Raw genomic sequence first — 19,423 nt, 5'->3', positions numbered from 1 at the left:
TTTCATCTACTCTGTTTATTTTCATTCCATTAGTTCAATTCTGTACTACGAATAAAGATAGCCTTGCGTCACCAAAACTATCAGTCAAAAATTATATAAAAAAATACCATTATCGGTTATAAAGTTTAATACAAAATCTAAAGTTAATATAAATGAAATAAATTTCCTGTTTATTTATATTAACTCATTTGACCGTGTGGTCATCCCGGACGACCACGTGGTCAAAGGAGTTCACAAAATAGAGAGAATGCAAGAAATAGCACCGTATTTAGCAGCAATAAATACTGTGCTATTTCTTGGCTTGACCTCCTGTCACTCAAAACACAAACTTATACCCTCTCGTGTCTGACCACTCGGCTGTCATTTATTCGTCTTGCCAAATAATATGCGAAACAGGATTTCAATGATAATACCATAATAAGCAACAGTATTTGGGTGAGTTCTAAAATGGTGCATGAGACTGGTGAAATAATGGTGAGAAGTACATGTTGAAAGAACGAAGTTCAGCAAATAGTAATCGCTCCAGATTTCATTTTAATACAGTAATTAAATTTATTTTATCCTGTTCGAATACTGCATTAACAATTTATGCTTGAATACTAATTTACTTTTATCGAAAGGATTGCACTTGATCATATTAATAATAAAAGTCTGAAAATAAACTTTCAGTCTAAGACTTGTTGTCTTTTTGATGGACATTCACAACCAACGGGCCACTGAAAAGATGATGCTGTATTTTTGAAAATGTTTATTTTGGGGATATCATTAGGGATTATGAAATCATAAAAATAAAAAAATACTTAAATTAATCAGAAAACGGGAAGATTAGGAAAATATTTTATTTTAAGATATAGAATGTATTTGAACGCAACTTTAACACGAGAATTTTCATCAGAACGAAAAAATCATCGATATTTTTAATGTAACGAATAATTAATTAATTAAGATCGTTACGAAAGGTGACGGATGTACTAATCCTGCTGTTTAATAATACTTCACTGTTTATTAGCTGGGTAGAACTACTTTCATTAATGTTTTCATTCTTTGACACGACCTTGGAGATAAATATTTCGAAGCTTCAGAATGTTTTAAACTTTTGGTGGAAAAAAAAAATACCATTTTCTTTAAAATATATGGATCTCGTTTAATATTTATTATTTTTTAAGCAGATTTATATTAATTTGAAAGCTTTGTCAATAATCTGGCGAGTGTCTTTGGATATTTTTGTCGAAGAGGTAATTCTGTGCAAATGAATTTTATTTCAAAGTTAGTAACACGCCAAGTTCCAGTGACCAAAGGTACTCTATGCGCTATGCATAATTGAGGTGAATATATTTTAGGTACAATGAAGGTGAATGTGTTTATTTGTTCAGGATTAACCTCTAGACTATTAGATATCGAGGAATCCACGATTTTGAGGTGCTTCCTGAAGTTGATTAAAATCATGGTTGGTTTTAGTTCTGTAGTAAATCTTAAGATCTGCTAACACATGAATATTTGGGAGGAAAGGGTTTCTAAAATGGTATCTGTACACTGATGAGAAACGTATGTTGAAGGGAAGAAGTTCTGGAAACGAAACTTGGGACACACCATTAATTGGAGAGAAGATTTTTGGTTTATTTCGACTCATTACATATCATTCTGTGAGTTTCTGCAATACATCTGTTAACGAAGCTGAATAAAAGACTCAGAATTGCATCATTAGAGTTTATAAACGTGCATTTTATGGCGAATCTTTTCAGCAGCAGAAAGTATATTCAAATGGCTTTTCAGCAGCAGAAAGTATATTCAAATGGTATGGCTTGACAGACACTGTCAAGCCATACCACTGGAAATTCGGAAAAGGTTTGAAATAATTTTATGCGCATAGCAGTGTCCAAAATTTTAGCTGTTTTGTAGTGAGACAGGCTTCTAATTTTTTTTCTATTGATTTGTCGTTCTATTTATATACTGTGTAGGTAAGTGAGCTTAGGTGCTTAAAACGCCAAGATTAGGTTCAACTGGACAGATAAATTAAACAGTTGACCGTAGATATTGTTTTCACAGTCATATAATCGCATAGTGAAACACTCCTTTGTAGTTTCAAGGGAAAGAGGTTTCAGAATATTAGCGGAAGTTTGGGCCAACATAGTTTTTTTTTTTTTTTTTGATTTGGTAGTTGTTGGCGCATCGGCTTCTGTGGCCATATTGCACCTCCCAAGGTTTTTGCAGTACTTTGATCCAAGCCCGAGGCGGGAATCGAACCCGCGACCTTTGGGTTGCCGGGCAGGTACTTTACCCACTCGGCTAGCCCGGTCGGCGGCCAACATAGTAATCATTGCTAAGATCATTAATAGCATATCTGATGTTATTTTCATCTAATAGGATATTGCGTCTTCGGATAGTTTGTAAATGCTCTTTTAGTTGAAATTTGTTTGGTCCGGCTTCATGGTGGATGCAAAATAATCATTGAAATCATTGTCTCGATATTTAGTGAAGGACTGGATAAGGTGGCAGGTTCTTTTTATTTTAATGGTGTTTCAGAATGATTTGAAATCGTCATGAATGTTGAGCTGGGTTTGTAGGGAGGTATCTTTTGCGATCTTTTTCGGATAAGGGACGTGCACTCGATCATCACTGACAGAATTTATTACATTAATTTTACCTTAGCTTTCATCAATGATGTTTGGATTGTTTTTTTTTTTTACTTTTTATTGAACGGTTTAACGTTATTACAGTACAACAGTACTAAGTATTATATAACATTTTATACTTATTAGAAATAAGTATAAAATGTGCTGTATGTATATAACTTTCATTTTTTTTTTAAATTTTACATATGCAGTGTATCAAATGTAATAAATAAAATAAAAAAAATATTAAAAATATATTGTTAAAAAAGTCATATCAAATAAACGGTACCTGCTGAAAACAGCACGTCCATGCTTGAAAAATAATGCATATTTTAAATGGTACTCAGAGGGAAATGCAACGCAATCGAAGGTTAAATATAAGAATAACTGTTTTCTATATTTAGTCTCTCCCATTGAGTTTATACTTTTGTACGAATAGTTTCTAAATAACGAAGAGAAATGAATCTGAATCGCTCTCATTTCCTCTTTTAAAACAGTTAAAGTTTTACAGAGTAAACAACAACAACAAACTATTTCCCAATAGCCTATCAAAATACACAGTAATATTAATTTAGTTCAGTTTCGCTCCTAAATCTAGGCATGACGTTCCTGCCTGTTTCCACACACCAAGATCTGATATTTCTTTCAGGACTATGACTCTATACTCAGGGGAGACGCAAATACAAGAAATGCTGCATCTTGGTTAGAACTTCTTGCTTCAGTTCCAATAGGTATAAAAATACCCTCTCTCTCTCTCTCTCTGTGGCCTGCCACTCTCTGTATCCATGTCAAATCGCTAGGAAGCGACACATTTAATGGGTACAGTTCGATGGTGTGAGTGATTGGTGGATGTGCCCAGCTCTGGATTACTTCACTTTTCTGTATGAATCGCCCGGTTCGCCTTGCGTGCCAATCCTCTCTGTTTACGGGCGACCAACATCTGATATCTTTCTTCTCTCAGCGTCAAGAAAAAGAGGAAAAGTAAGTAGACTCCAAGCGCAAACTTCAACCCATTTTTTTTTCTCTCTAAGCTGCTTGTTTCAGTTCTCTGTCATAAAAGTGGTGTAAAGAGTAATGAGCTCTACACAAACAGAGATGGAGGAGAATGACAGGTGTGTTATAGGTCTTCTCTCGTACTATGTTGCGCAGGAATCCAAAATGAGAGGAAGCAATAAATTATATTTATCGTGTTTTTATAGCCCCTTGGTGCTACCTGTAAATATACGGATAAATTACTCCAGTATTGTGTGTGTGCTTAACAACTTCATACACACACACACACACACTGGAATGTCGCCGTTAATCTTGTTGTCACCTATTAGTTTGTAAAAGTTGCGAACTGCTCTGTTAACATCTTTCATCTGCTCTTTAAAAAGCGTATTAATGACACAGTTTATGTAGCTGTAAACTTCACAACCATTTGGCACAACTTGACATTTTAGCGATGCTTTAATAACACCATGTGTCAACACTACATCACAGCAACCTTAACATTCGGGCAGGAGAAAAAAATATGGGTGTTGATATCGCGAAATAGCGCTTCAGCCAACGAGCGACATATATTTTCTACATTCTGTTCAAGTGCCGTGTTGAATCAGGCTCCACCTAGTGGTAAATTTGGTTTACAACAAAATCGTTAAAAAATATAACAATAGTGATTTAATTAAGTTTAATATGCGAGACACGCTTCTATACACACGCACGCAGAGTTTAGTAATTCAGTGGAGTAATAATAATGGAGATTGCAAAAATTTGAGTCCTTGATGTTTTGCTCTATGCTAAAAGCATTGTACAAGTCTGAACTTGTTTAATCGACGATTAAACAAGCCTGAACTTGTTTAATCGTCTTCGATCTTGAGCAAGTCCCACAATTCTTAGTTTCTTCGATAGGGTCTTACAAAATGCATTTATAACAAAATGTAAACGATATTTTGTACAATATATTGTTATTTTAATATAGAATATTTATAAATCTTTCTCCATTTAATTTATAAACACGGTAATTTTAATAATTAAAATAAAACTCAGATCGAACGCATTCAGATTTAAAATAAATATTAAAAATTGCTTACCTTTGCCTTTTCAGTGTTTCGCATGCAAATTAAAGGAATATCTATTGTCATAAATCCTTTCATGACGGGCTCAAGTCTGTAAATAAGTGAAAGGGTCTCTTCACTAAAGGAGTTGGGTGATCACTTCCCACAGCGTACATACTTAGAGTTTCTAAGAAGCATGGTTATCTTTTAACACTTATCAAAAGAAAATAAACTACATAAAGAAGTTCCCACCAATTCTGCTTTCTTTTTTTTTCGCTTCCACATAAAGAAATCATTGTTTCAGCTGGTACTGTAACTCTCATTTACAGCAGAGCCCCCTAGTGAGTTAAATGGGGAACTACCCTTAAATATTTTGACAGCGTCGACATCTTGTTAACAAGAAAGAAACAGGGCGTCTTCTGTTAGGAATGGGGCGGGAGAATTACAAAAAAAGAAAAAAAAGAGCGTGTCTGGAAGTTAAGCCAAACAAGGAATATATCATGGGCACTTCGTTGCAAGAATTTAACGTCAACACTCAACTAAATAGGGGGCGTTGCTAAAACTGGGGCAGATGACAAAAATAAAAGACAGGGATTAACCAACCGGAATTCATCGTGCCGGCTGACACGTATGCACCCTTCTTGTTTACTTGAAAGATGGCCTGGGATGTCAGGCGGCATCTGACATTAACCCAAACAACACAGCGAAATGCGAGGTAAAACCAGATGTTGGCTTCTCCAAAAAATTCGCGAAAAGATATTCGATCCCAAATATAACTTCTTGGCTGAAAATGCCTAACAGCTGTTTTTGTGCACCGAAAATTACAAATAATTGTCAGGCACACAAAGGGTATTTATTTGCTTTCTTATAGAGAAGACAGCGTTTATTTGAAGTCATCTTTCTACTGTCAGCACCTTGAGGAATAACCTTAAGTGGATTTTACTGAAAATATTACTATATGTAGCGCTATTTGTTGCTGAAATGTTTATTTTCGTGTATAAAATTTTTTATTTGCTGCTTTCATCCAGATATTCAAATTTCTTTGAAGGAAATATAAGGTATTGGATTGCTCGGTCTTAACATGGCGGATGGTTTACAAACGAATGTACATAAACGTATTTCCCACGTAAAAATCACAGTTAATTCAGGATTATTATATCTTCCATAAATTAGTATATCTTCTGATATAAGATATTTTTAAAAATATAAATGGTGTTAAATACATTTGCACTTTATATATGATAAATTAGAATCTGAGGCTGTATAAGAGTTATAGCAATTCATTTAAAGAATAAAAAATTATACATTTTTTTAAAAATAATGAAAGTAATAGCAATATCTATTAATAAGAACGAGCTGTATAAGGGTAGCACGAGTATCGCATCTGAAAAAGAACTGGACAGGAGAACATAACGAAATCAAGAACAGCACTTAAAGTCTACTTATGAATTTATCCGCTTTACTGATGTCCTTGAATTTTTTTTTTTTTTTTTCATTTTAGTAGTTCTTTTTGCTTAAGGAGTGAATATCGCTATACACTTCTCGACAAAATTAACAGAACAAAATGTTTTTCATGAATATTTTACTGTAAACAGCAACTGGGAAGCCTATTATTATATAAATTATTCGCCTTCAGCGAATATTTGATATAATAGACTTCCTGGAGCCGCACATTATGCAAATTATTCGTGCCTATAAAAACATGGGTTGCGACCACATCACTTCATTCCCGTTTTTGGGTTTGCTCAGTGGGAGAGCCACATCCCCAGTACTTAGGATGGCAAGTCATCGTCGTTTAGATGATTCTTTGAGATAGCGGGCTGTTGGACAACTTGAAGCTGGGCAGTCGCAGGTCTGAAGACAGAAACCATTACAAGAAAAGCTGACCAAGGTTGCCCGAGGGCTACATCATCCAAAACAGACCGCTATCTGGCTCTAACAGCCAAACGGAACCCTATGATGTCCTATCATTAACTGTTCCTTGAGGCCACAGGTGAAAACATTTCCAACCGGACTGTGTTAAGAAAGCTGAATTCAAGTGGATTCTACGCAAGGAATCTGTGGAAGTGGTTTGTATCCCATTAACCCCAAACCACCGCAGAGCTCGTCGAAACTGGTGCCATGAACATCTGACTTAGTCCTGACAAAGAGGGTACAGTTCTGTTCCTGATGAGTTTTAGCTTACAAACAAATTCTAGACGTTATTTCATCTGGAGACAACGAGGAATGCGGTACCATCCCTCTAACATCAGAGAAACAGAACTTATGAAGGCGGTGTTCTGGTTTGGGGCGGAATAATGTTCAAAGGCCGCACTCGTTCATATTTTTTTTTTTTTTTTTTTTTATATAAAAAAGGTACCATAACTGTGTAAGAGGTACCAAGAACAGATCCTCGAACCCAATGTGCGACTTTTTATGGGTGCAGTTGGCCAAGATTTTCTTTTCATGAACGACAACGCCACTTTACATAGTGCTCAAGTGGTGGAGGAATATCTTGAAACTGAAGATATCAACGACTGCCGTGGCCAGCGCGATCACCACACTTAAATTCGATTGAACATGCGTGGGATTCGCATTGCACGCCGACAGCCAACTCCCCGGTCACTGGGTGAGCTACGGTCTGCGCTGGTAGAATAATGGGATTTGTTGTCACAGAATATTATAAACACTCAACTTATATCGAGCATGGTTCACCGCTGTTAGACCTATTTAGCCGTCATATGACCATAATTTCGAGCATCTTGTATCGACTTCTGTAATGTGACCTTTTTGGCAATTCTTATACAACTCCTATAAATGCCCTTTATACCTGTTCGAAGTTTCTCTCTCTCTCTCTGTCTCCTCATTTTATCATTATTCTATGGTACTCTACCATACCAAATTTTGTCCAGCTTCATCGCAAGCTGCAGAAGTTACACCACTTTATGTGTTGTACTAATTTTGTCGAACAGTGTACTTAATGCATTAAAATAATTCAATAAAATAAGAGAAAGCGAAGCATGATGTAAAATAGAAACAAAACAGAAAACTGATCTTACAGATGGCAGCTAAGAAAAACAAAGAGTAGAAGAATAGTTCTTTCGGAAAGCATCTCAGCTTGGTGTTTTATTAAATGCTTTTTAGAGGCATATTGAATCCGATGAATCCTTTCAGTTAAGAATGCAAAAATTAAAAATAAAAATGGCTGCACTGAAAACAAACATTTTATTAATTAAAAGGTGAGAGGAACAAAAATTGAAAAAAAAAAAAAAAAAAAAAATTATATATATATATATATATATATATATATATATATATATATTGTTAAGAAAAATAAACGCACAAGGGGTAGTAGATTATTAAAATAAATTATTAAAAGATACACACACACACAACTCGAGACTGCATTTGGTACATCCCAAGGTTCATTAATTCCAGACCAAACTAGTTACCCGGAATCTGGCCCAACTATTTCCACTAACCAGGCTCTCTCTCTACCGTCAATATCTCCAAATAATAACTAATTCCCTTAACTCACTGCTGGAATTGATGAAATCCCACATCTTATTATAAATATTCCACGACCCTAACATTCTAAACCTATTACTCCACATTTTGAACTCCATGGTTAATGTACAGGCTTTTCTCAACTAAGTTGTCTAGTAATGCCTCTTCCTAAAATCCACTTCTACGCATTTTCGGCCAGTCAAGACTAATTTAAATCTATTTGGGGAAAGTTGTTCTTCTCTATCTCCATTGGCCGCCTCCTTGCTCAAGTTTCAATGTAACTTTGCCTCTGCCCTATCTGACAGATCAACCACTTAAAACCTCGATTCTCAATGAGTTCGAAGATAACGTTGAACTAGTAGTCGTTTATTTCCTATTGAAGCCGCATTCGACAATGTGAGCATCTGAGCTCTCCTCTTGGTTCTAAAATACCTTGAAATTTATAATGACCTATAATTGTTCATCAAGTACTTACTGCAGAAGGAAGCATCCATCTGCTGGACAAGAATTCCAAGGCACTGGAATTCTTGTCCAGCAGATGTTAGCTTCCACTGATATACGTTATCTTTCACCCAGGCGAAGCGTTATCGAGCTCCAATTCACTGCCATCTCTCCAAGACAGGACAGGAGAGGACAGTATATCTAGGACATATCACTTTTAAGTTCTAACCTTTATCATTCCAATAACACGGTTAAACTGCATCACTACTGACACATGAAAATCGCTAGCTAGGCATGCATGAGCTAAAGTATCCAACTGTATCTGCTCCATGGCTTCTCCCTTGGATATTCTCCTATCCATTGTTCAACCCCTCCGAACAGGACGAATGAAACCTTGTACCACCGCCTAGGAATCAGCTATGATTTAACTCCCATATAGCGACCCACCTAAAACATTTCAGGTGGGTCGCTGGCATGATAAACAACACCACTGCATGTTCAAGACGCGAAAATCACGACCATGTCGCTCACTGGCTACAATAGTGGCATAACTCAAAAATCGTGATTCTGAGATAACCGATGAGAAATTTGGCTTTTAAAATTAGTTCTTTAGAAACGAAGAAATGTGATTCTTCAAATATATTGCGATTCATCTTATCATACCTCGTGGTACTCAAAATTAGGCTGGCTTGATCAATATTCACTCATGGATAACCAGAATTCGAAAATTTAACCTCCCCTTTTGGGTTGTGCTGCTATTGCACTAACAAACACACAAAATCTGACTTAAGTCTCCTAACTAGGTAATTAGGAAGAAGAACAAAAAAAAAAAAAAAAAACCAAGAACTTTGTTTATATTTATAAAGTCAGGAACATGTATGAATATAAACTACATTTTAATCTTTGAGAACATAATTGTGGTAAAGCATAAATAAGAACAAGAAGTTAGTACGAAATTATTGGTGTACAAACAAGCACAAATTTGGAAGAATTTAGTCATTCTTAGAAAAATTTAATCCTTCCATAAATTAACTTTTAGACTGTTATAAAAACCGGCGTGACATTTGGGAATTGTGTTATTGTTCAACAAACATTGGTGGTCATGTGCTTCTTTTTCTAAATCTGGTTGTGACTGTTGTAGGCTTTTTTCAGTTCGAAATCTACAAATGACTCCAAAGGTTTTCTTCTTTTACTAGCCTTAATATTAACTGATTTGTAATTGTCCTGCTTGTATGATGTTTCATAAAAGAGACTAAATGCTGCTTTTCTACTTTAAAGATAGCAATGTCATTGAAGTTGAGCTTCACTTCATCAGTATTTTCATTACATTTCAGAGAGCGCGTCGGGCCAAATCTGTCAGGTTGTAAAAATTGTCATGACTCATTTCTGTCACCTTGAAAAGGTTTCCTGTCTTTCTGGCAGTTCTAACTAATGTAACATATTGTGATGGAACGAATACAGGATCAGGCTTTAACGATCTTTTAATATTTTTCTATATTAATGAGTGTGCACAGTCACCCTCGCTTTGCGTATGACCTACAACAAGAAATTTGTGTCTAATGATTTTGATTTGAAAGTTCGCCAACAGCATACAAACAGGCTATTATAATAAATTTGTTCTTCTGTTGTCCCCCACAGTTGTCTGAATGAAGGTATTTTCAAGATCGTCGGATTGGCAAGCAGCTGCTTTCTCTCCTAAATATTTTAATAGGTAAGATCCTATTTTAGTGGAACGTTTTCCACCTTCACGCCATTGAACTTACTTTATACGTTTATTGCATAAACGTAGAGTCCACTATCCCGACTTCATTAGTTGTATTAACTCAAAAAGTGAGAATTTTTAGTTGCACCACTAAGCGAAGTATGTTAAATTTAGTATTTAGCTTAGAAGTCTAGCACCCTCACTCTTCCAGAAACAATACTGGCAGTGTTTAGTGTCAAGCACCACCATTGGTGTCCCACAGCTTCGCTTATAGTGCACAGTGTTTAGAAAAAATACTGACATTATAATTTTGGCTTCTGAAGGGGGCTGAAGAAAATTGGGGCTGCCCACAATTTCCTCTCCATCTATAGCTATTGATTTGCTGCCACCCCACGACTCCCCAGTCTAATCAATTTTAGAAGGAAGATTCGAATACCCCTTCTTCCTCCTCCTCCTCTTGCTCTCTGAAGAGAACCAAAGTTTCATGTAAAAGAGGCTTCCCAACAATTGCGCTCACTTCTAGGCTGGATTTCTTTCTTCAACGCTAGCATTGTATTCTCGATAATATTACTAGGACACTGACTACCCACTAGGCTCACCACAGATCTCATCTCAACAAATTATGCTTGCTGCTCGTTAGCAGGAGACACTGAACCCGATTTACCCTGAACTTACAGGCTCCAAGATGATATTGAATTTATCTCATTAATTATTTATTGACTGTTAGCAGCGATGAACTAATTTTAGGCCACATGTCTTAATTTTTTATTGGTGTACTTTACCGATTTTACATTTTTCTTAATAGAATATTCATCTACATACAGTTTCAATATGTAATGTTCCTGGCCTTATCGGTTGAGGTGGGAAACTATAATAAATATCATTTATTTATTCAAATACGTTAGATGGTTTTCGAATATTGGCATATTTTTAATCTGATTATGTGTCAGAAAAAGCAATATTGTACTCGGACACGTTTTAATTTCTGCACGAATGAAGTGCCAGTTGGCCAAGAAGGGGAAACTAAATCTGCAACTTGACAAGGTTCAAAAGTACAGAAAACTAATTTCACCTAAAATGATAGTCATTTAAAGCAGCTTCAGAAAAGAAGAGTTTATACATATGCGACACACAAATTTGCCTGGTTGAAGGTGCTCCAATAAACATAGAAAGGAGCAAGGAAGTTTAAATTATTTATTAAAATAATTTATCAAGAACAATAAAAAAGGTGTTTTGAAGATTCTAAATCATATTTTTAATATTTCGTTTACGTCCATTAAAGAAGTTTGAGTAATATAAAGGTTACGTATAATGTGTACACTTGATTTTTATATACCATTAATTTGGAGAGCAAACTAGATTTGTTCAAATTAAATAGATTTTTAAAAGAAACATTTTAATCTTTGAACGATATGATGCAACTGCATTTGTTTCAATTTTTTTGAAATATAAAAATAAAATAAAGAGTCTAAAATTAGTTCTATCGCATTCTACGCAACCACATATTGAATAATAGAACAGAAACCAAAGATTTTAAAAAGAAAATGTGTACACAAAATACACTCAGTGGCCAAAAATTTAGAAACCAATATCTAGCAGGGCCACGTTTTGTCCAAATTACAATCCGTATAAACTTCGTGGCACGGATTTCACTAGGTGTCTGAGGAATTCTATCTCCAGATTTGGCCATTCTTCCATCACGATATTTGTCAGCTGCTGTATTGTGGTTCGTAAAGGACTGCGAAGCTGGAATGCCCTTTCCTTTCCAACATATCCCATATATTCTCAGTTGGACTCAGATCTGGAGAATTAGTCGGGCCTGGTAGATATTGAAGATTTTGGGTATGTTCTTCAGACCATTTTTGCATGGTGGATAGTTGCATTGTTGTCTTGAAAGAATTCATCGCAATCAGATAGTAGTTGTAACATGGTATGATCGCTTGTGATCATACCGTTACAACTAATATTTGCATACTGTACTTTTAATTATCTGTTGACGCCAACTGTAAAAGTTTTCTAATTTTTTGGCCAGTTATTTTATAAGATAAAAATCAGCCACAGGGTAGGGAGGTTGGAGGTCTAATTATTGGTTTTAATAATAATAATTAGATTTTATTTAATGTAAACTGTTTTAGGTTAGTGACAATGAATACAATCGTTAATTGTATTAACATTCAAGCGGGATATCAAAAATTAAATTGAACTAAGGTCCACTCAAACGCATGTGCCACTGTACTCTTTTGCTTGACCACTCAGCTACGTCGGATCTTGAAATCTATTTACAAGGCAGTATATATGCTATTTGAAGGAACATTAGTGAATTGGTGAGGACAACCGCAAATTGAATTGTTACATTATTGAAAATTATGAAAACAAAAATCAAGGTATTAGTATTAATAAGGCCAAATGATGCGTGGAAGCAGATTTCTTTTCATCAGCCCAAAAAGAACGTACAAGAGGCCTTTAAGGGTAACTAAAATTGATATTCTTTAAACGCTGGGGACTAACACGGAACCAGAAATTAGTTTATTCATAAGGTCCAGTGATTTAATGTTTTTTAAGGCAGTAAATTAAAAAGGGACACACCAATCATAGGATTTAGTATAATAGCAGATATGTCTGGGAAAATTTGGATCATAGACTCAAAGTAAGGCAACTAAACTTGAATTGCTTATTTCAGAGTTGAAAGAAGAAATGTTTTGCAAATGGCACTCGTAGGAACAACATATGGTAACCAAATATTAAGAGTGGTTATGATGGTCATAATAAGCAATGAAGCTAAGTTAAGACCATTAGAGGAAAAAAGAATGGACCATGGATTCCAATAATCTACTGAACTCCATGTTCACAAGCCACCGAAGAACCATGCAATCAAACGTGGTAGATTAGCACAAGTAATTAGTGAGGTACGCAGAAGGTGCCAGTCCAAGGAAATAACATTCAGAAAATTCCCAAACAAATGTGAACCCAGAACAGACCCATAGTTGGTATTTCCATATGACACTTGTTCGTATGGTATTTCCATATGAACAAGTGTCAGGGTGGTGGCGCCTTGCCAGAAATATATTAGAGAGTAATACTTATTAATAGGGGAGGCATTAATTCAAATAGTACAATATCGAGGCAACTAGTTAAGATGTTGCAATGAAAGATCAAAGTAGTACAATGAATGGCAATTTGTTAGGAAACCATAAAAGGGAAGGAGAAAATGGAGAAGAATTATAAACTGTACATTTAAAATAATTTAAATTTGACATTTGATGACGGGTTTTAAGTGCTAGATTTTAAATAAATTTTGAATGTTCATCCCACATAATGCCTTTCATTCAATATATTTGTAAGAAAAAAAAAGAACTTAATTCCACATCTTCTCAGGACAGTGCACACTCCATGTCCCTCCCCCTCTAAATTCTGTTGAAAATTTAATAAATATGGGGAAAAAAGAGTGGACCATGGATGGAAACACGGAAGAATGCTAACTAACTGGATTCCAATAATATTATTAATATAAATGACGGTTCTGTATTGTTTATAAATGAACTAAGGATTGGATGGATCAGAGTTACTTCCTGAAGGCATTTCAAAGATGAGTCAACTTCAGCGCTCGGGAGACTAATGGAGACCATCAATTTCACGATGACCTAAAAAAGCCCCACCACCCTAAGAAAACTTCGCCAAATCAGGAACCATGTGAATATCAGTGCAATGGCGAGGAACTTTCTCGTCTTATAACTCTTTACTAAGCACAATTCATAAAAGAGAACGTACACAAGCAGAGTTTGGACCCCCTGAAGGCGAGCCTTTTCTTCTTCAAGACGTCCTGAGTAATATTTCAAAACTAGATCAAAGTTTGTCTTCCAACAGTCATAAACACAAAATCGAATTTTTGCTGAGGAAACGCAATGCAATAAAAACGAACAAGCGCCAAGCTACCCACTTTAAAAAATAAATAAATAAAAAAAAAAAAAAAATCAGAAAGTCACGTGATCTTGCGAAACAGCTTTATTTGAATCCGATAGGAGTAGATCTGCCTCCAGCTCTGATATGACTAGCAGCCAGGAAGCAATTGAGATAACACGCGTGTGAAACAACGAATTTTTGGCTGCCATTTAAACACTCATCTAGTGCATAATAAAAGAAGTTATGCGCTGTGTATGAAGTCTGCATGATGTGCCAAGAGAAACATTATGGAAGACGTCCCGGTCCTTATGTGAACAACAGCGAAAGCAATGAATATTTATATTCTTTGAGGGTTTCCTCCTCCATTATTATTGAAAGCAGAAACTCGAAAGATCTAAAATCTCCATTTTATAGCATATCGAAGTCTATAAACGTAATTCCAGCTACCTTTGCTTCACAATAAGACAAATATACACGCATTTGAAAATTTAGGTTAAGATTTTACTAAATTAACTTTCAAAAACAAAGTTGAATGACGCTCGGCAGAAGCATCAGCCTCCAGTTTTTATTCATATTGGACACATTATGAAATAGTTATGGTGTGAAGAGAAATGTAGATGAGCCAAAGATATTTACACATTAATTTTTCGGAGAATATTTCTGAAAAATAAAATAGTAAATACGGACATCATTTAAAGTATTCAAAAATGATTCTATAGATATAATTAACCATTATTAGAATAATAAGTTGAGAGAGACGAAATACACAAAATAAAAACTGTCATTCACTTAAAACTACTACGCTTGATGTCTAAAGGTAACCCGTTTTTAAAATGGGACCCAAGTATGGTGATAATTCGAAGTTTGCCAAACATTTAGAAGAGAAATCTTAATCAAAACAATTGCTTAATTCCTAAGATATTCTCTGAAGTTTGATGCAAGCTGAATATCCTAACCCGACAAAAAGAAAAGGCCCCAATCTCCAGCCGGCTGCTAAGTAAATTAACAGCATTATAAACACTTAAATTATAACCGATCTTTGGACTTCAAGTCATGTTTGTATCCATCGACAAGATGAACCTGATATAAATATTTGGAACTACTGGTCACGGTTACAAGTATCGATAGCAATTCTTTTCTTTTAAAGAGTTCACTTTACATGCGACTTTGTATACATTTCTGCTTTTTATGGACGAGATCACATTACAAAATAAAAGTTAAAAGTAAGCGCAGTAGTTGAAGGTTAGGTACGTCAACCATGATGTATTACATCATGTATGATTTTGGTAATAGAGAGGGGTTTCAATATTTTCAATGTAAATTCTTAAACGCAGTATTGTCCTATTATTACAATATATGAACATCGTTATATTATTTCAACAAATACTCACCATATCTGTTTATACTGTATGAGGTGACCATTTTCTTGAGTACTTCTGTACCAGAAAATTTTCTTCATGGGAACCTGCAGGATACAAGAAAGAAATGAGGTAAGACGGTATTCTAGTCAGAAAAGAGCAGCTCTGTAGAATGCTCAATTACACCAACGACGTCCAGAGCACTTTTCTTTGCATAAACGTTCCTGCTTAATTACTCTTCACTCAGCGGCATTGGTTGAGACATGAAGGGGGGGATGGATGTCTAAGTGTAGTCTCGTGGCTGTTGTTTAGCGGTTGGTCAGCGCTCTGTGACGAATGGCAACTTTGGTATTGGCAGTGTAGGACTTCCGTCGAGCAAGACAAGATTGCTCTACCTGATTCCACTGGGGGGTGGGGGCTGATGTTAGGCGGCGTAACAAAACATAATAATGCCTTCTACGGTGACAAGGATAGAACACGGAGCTGTAATTTAACAGCCTCGCTAGGTCTCCATACCCCATCTTGCGTTGCTCGTTCTTAATGCTTCAGCGACTTATCTAAGGTCGCGCCTCTACAGCCTGGTGCCTTTATGAGACACGAAATCCCTCGGCGTATCCACTGCTGAAATGTAAATCCTATTGGCAAAGTTAATAAAATTGTATAGCAGTGTCACGCACGTGCGTGGCCTGTCAGGAAAGATTTAGTGTGTACACATTCTAAGTAGAGGATGTAACATAGACGGAACACACACAAAGTTTAAGATGCCACCCATAAGTAACAAGTAAGCAGATAATCTTGGTATGAACTTATGGGGGGGGGGAAGATTTCTCCTTTCTTTACCACTACAGGGAAGGAACTTGTAATCACTGTGGATATTAAACTTTTTTTTTCCCTTCATTTGCTTAAGTTTAGTTTGAAAAATGGCATTTATTTGCATCATTATTTCGGGAGAGATAGAAAGAAATAAAACGGCCCGCAGGGAGGAATTTTAAGGGATCAGATTCGATCACTTTGCATAGCAGGTAATATAGGGACAGGAAGGTGTTGCGAGTTGAACAATAATACACTTTATAATGTTCATTATAACTTGTTTTAAGTACAGCAAAGTAAACGTAATCTGAGTCTCAGTTAAGGGGTTTTGTACTACCAGAAGTAAAATATCATGAACAGTAAAAATATCATTAACTGTTTCATATTAATGTGAGCGAAATAGGTGGGAAGAACAGAATGACTTACACTGAAAGAACATTTGAAACTCTCTGCTATACAAAAGAATATCCTGTTTGACTATAAAAAATTAGCCAACAGTCTTCTCTCATCTACAAGAAGGTTCAGAGCCAGAGTGCAAAGCAACAACAATATCTATGGAGATTTCACAGACCTGACGCAGGCTTCTCGTTGTCTTCCACTTCAAGGAATATTTGCATGTCGTGCAAGCTGAAAAAAGTTCGAATAAGCTCACGGGGGTGGTGGGTGGCAGAGGTAACCCTCCTCAGTCTGGCTGAGATCGGTGGACTGTGCCCCTACTGGAAAGGCCTTCAAAAATTCCTTCAGTCTACGAAGAAATTGGAATCTGGACTTTTCCAAATGAGTAAAAAGAGGCAAAACCACTATACGGTGGCACTGTATATTTATAAATGACAGTCTGAAAGAAGAATTCTTCAATCGCAAAAATTTTAAGCTCGAGTACGCAAAGTCCAAAAATTTGGGAAATACAAAAAAAAAAAAAAAAATTCTGTTTATTTATTACGGGAGGACCATAATAGCTCAGAGGAGTTCACAAGTGATGGTTCAAGAACCGTGATTCAAGTCACATTTGTTCAAGATCTCGTGGGTTTCTCTTGTGGACGTGTTTTGATCTTACGTGGTGAGAGGCATTCATAATATATTAACCGAGTACAAACCAAAATTTATTTAATTTATTTTTGTAATCATATTCCGTTTATATTCAGCACGACCACATGGATCAGAGTTCCCAACTAGTTATTTGATAAGATGTTAGCATTAACCGTTTTTGGAGTCACGTGGATTTGAACCACGGTCATTTACATTTTCTGCTTATACTCCGGGTCGACCACACAGTGACAGAGGAGTTTGCAACTAATCATTTTGGCGATGAATACAACCAATATTATATTGATTGTATTCACTGTAAGCCCCCGTAGCAGAGTGGTCAAGTGCGAGACGAGCATACGTACACGTGCTTTGAGCGTTCGGAGTTCAAGCTGATAAATACGGTGCTGTTTTTTTTTTTTTTTTTTGCATTCTCTCTATCCTGTTAATTCCTCTGACCAAGTGGTCGTGCCGGAGTATAAACAGAATATTTATTTATCAGTCTTTGTCATTCACCTCCCTCTCTGTTACCAATCCTTTATCCACACACAACGAAATAATATCAATTAATCATCATTAATTTTTTATAAAGTTGTTTGTACGTAAAGTCTTATTTACTTATTATAGACGTTGGCACAATATATATATTGTGCCAACGTCTATAATAAGTAAATAACAAAATGTTCAATCGAACTGATTAATCAATTCTGATCATTAAAATAATTATGCTGTAAATTACAGAAGGAATCTCTGTTCGCCACCATTTTAGAATTTTATTAATAGGAAGATAAAATGTTAGAGAGATAACGCAACTATTAAGTGTATGGCAGGAAGATAGTAGCGAATTGGAAGGCTCTACATATATATTTATAAAAATACTGGGGACTCCACTATACAGCCCCCCCCCCCACACACAAGTCAAAATCTTCGGGACTTTTTTGCTACCACATCTACCTTTTTAGATCCAGATTTAAAAGCACTGTACTTTCTAGACATATCGCGTGCATAAATAAAGCTTTCAGCATTTTTGGGGGTGGGGGGGGTCAGTTGGCCTTTTTAGATTTGTCGAGGTGCTAAGGTTGTGAAGAATCAGTATACTGTATTGCATCTGTACTTATATTGACTCTTCATAGAACTGGTCTGTAAATTGCGTGTATTCTATGGTCGATTTTGCGTGTTTGCTGGATGAAAAGCCCGAATCCTCACAACAAAAAACCATGGAACCTTCATCGTGACTAACTCAGTCACAGTTGAAAAAAAATCCCCTGAACCTTTTTCCCAACTAGACGTTGTTGTTGATGTAGTGTTTTAGGCGCATCAGCGATTTAGTCCATAATGTGTGTTTATAAAGTCTGTAAACAGCATGTGTTTTGTGGTCAGTTTGCTGGATAAAAAACCAGAGTTCCCGGGAGAAAATTACTCTCACCTGAGACCGACTAACTCAGCCACGTTGTGAAAAAGACTATAAAAATTCTTCGGTCACTGATGGGATTCGAACTCGGGTCCTTTTCACTCTGTGTGGCGAGGACGGCGAATTATACCAACTGTGCTACCCACGAGTACCCCAGCTAGAAGGGGCAGCGTCGTGACCACAGTGTAGCCATGAGGATACACGCTTTTCCCTCGTAATATAGAAGGACTTGGACAGCATGAACTGCTAGCTGATTCTCCATGAAACTGATCGATAATTTCGAGCAAAAATCACGTCTAATTTGATTGTTAAAGTAGCAGTTCAAAGTTTAACAACTGAGATGTTCCAGATTTCTATCGTGTTCAATGTACTATGGTTCAATGGAAAATCTGAACCAAACTCCTTCTCTATAATTAAAAATCTGGGAAATTGTGGGTTTACTGGGGATCATGTGTCTCTGATTGGGCTGAAGCGTTAGTTTACCTTAAATGGAGAATATTGTCATGTTAGAACACCAAAATATTTATTCATCTGCTGTGTGTATTATGTCTGTAAATTGGACATTTTCTATGGTCGATTTTGCCTGTTTTGCTGGACGAAAAACCCGGATGGGGGAGGAACCTTGCTTTCTACGCCTGAGACCA

General features: G+C 36.1%; 1 long non-coding RNA gene across 1 annotated transcript in view; it reads right to left on the bottom strand.

The window, feature by feature from the left end:
* Positions 1-19,423, bottom strand: part of LOC150090835 (uncharacterized) — a 63,098-nt gene that overhangs the window by 6,356 nt on the left and 37,319 nt on the right. The window contains exon 2 of the long non-coding RNA XR_016547318.1: positions 15,569-15,642. This is a non-coding gene — a long non-coding RNA (uncharacterized LOC150090835). The remainder of the gene's footprint in view (positions 1-15,568; positions 15,643-19,423) is intronic.

Source organism: Mastigoproctus giganteus, chromosome 1 (genome assembly GCF_048544385.1).
Source record: "Mastigoproctus giganteus isolate SK-2022 chromosome 1, ASM4854438v1, whole genome shotgun sequence".
Classification (NCBI taxonomy): domain Eukaryota; kingdom Metazoa; phylum Arthropoda; class Arachnida; order Uropygi; family Thelyphonidae; genus Mastigoproctus; species Mastigoproctus giganteus.
The sequence above is the reverse complement of the archived record's forward strand: the minus strand, read 5'-3'. Positions and strand labels throughout refer to the sequence as shown.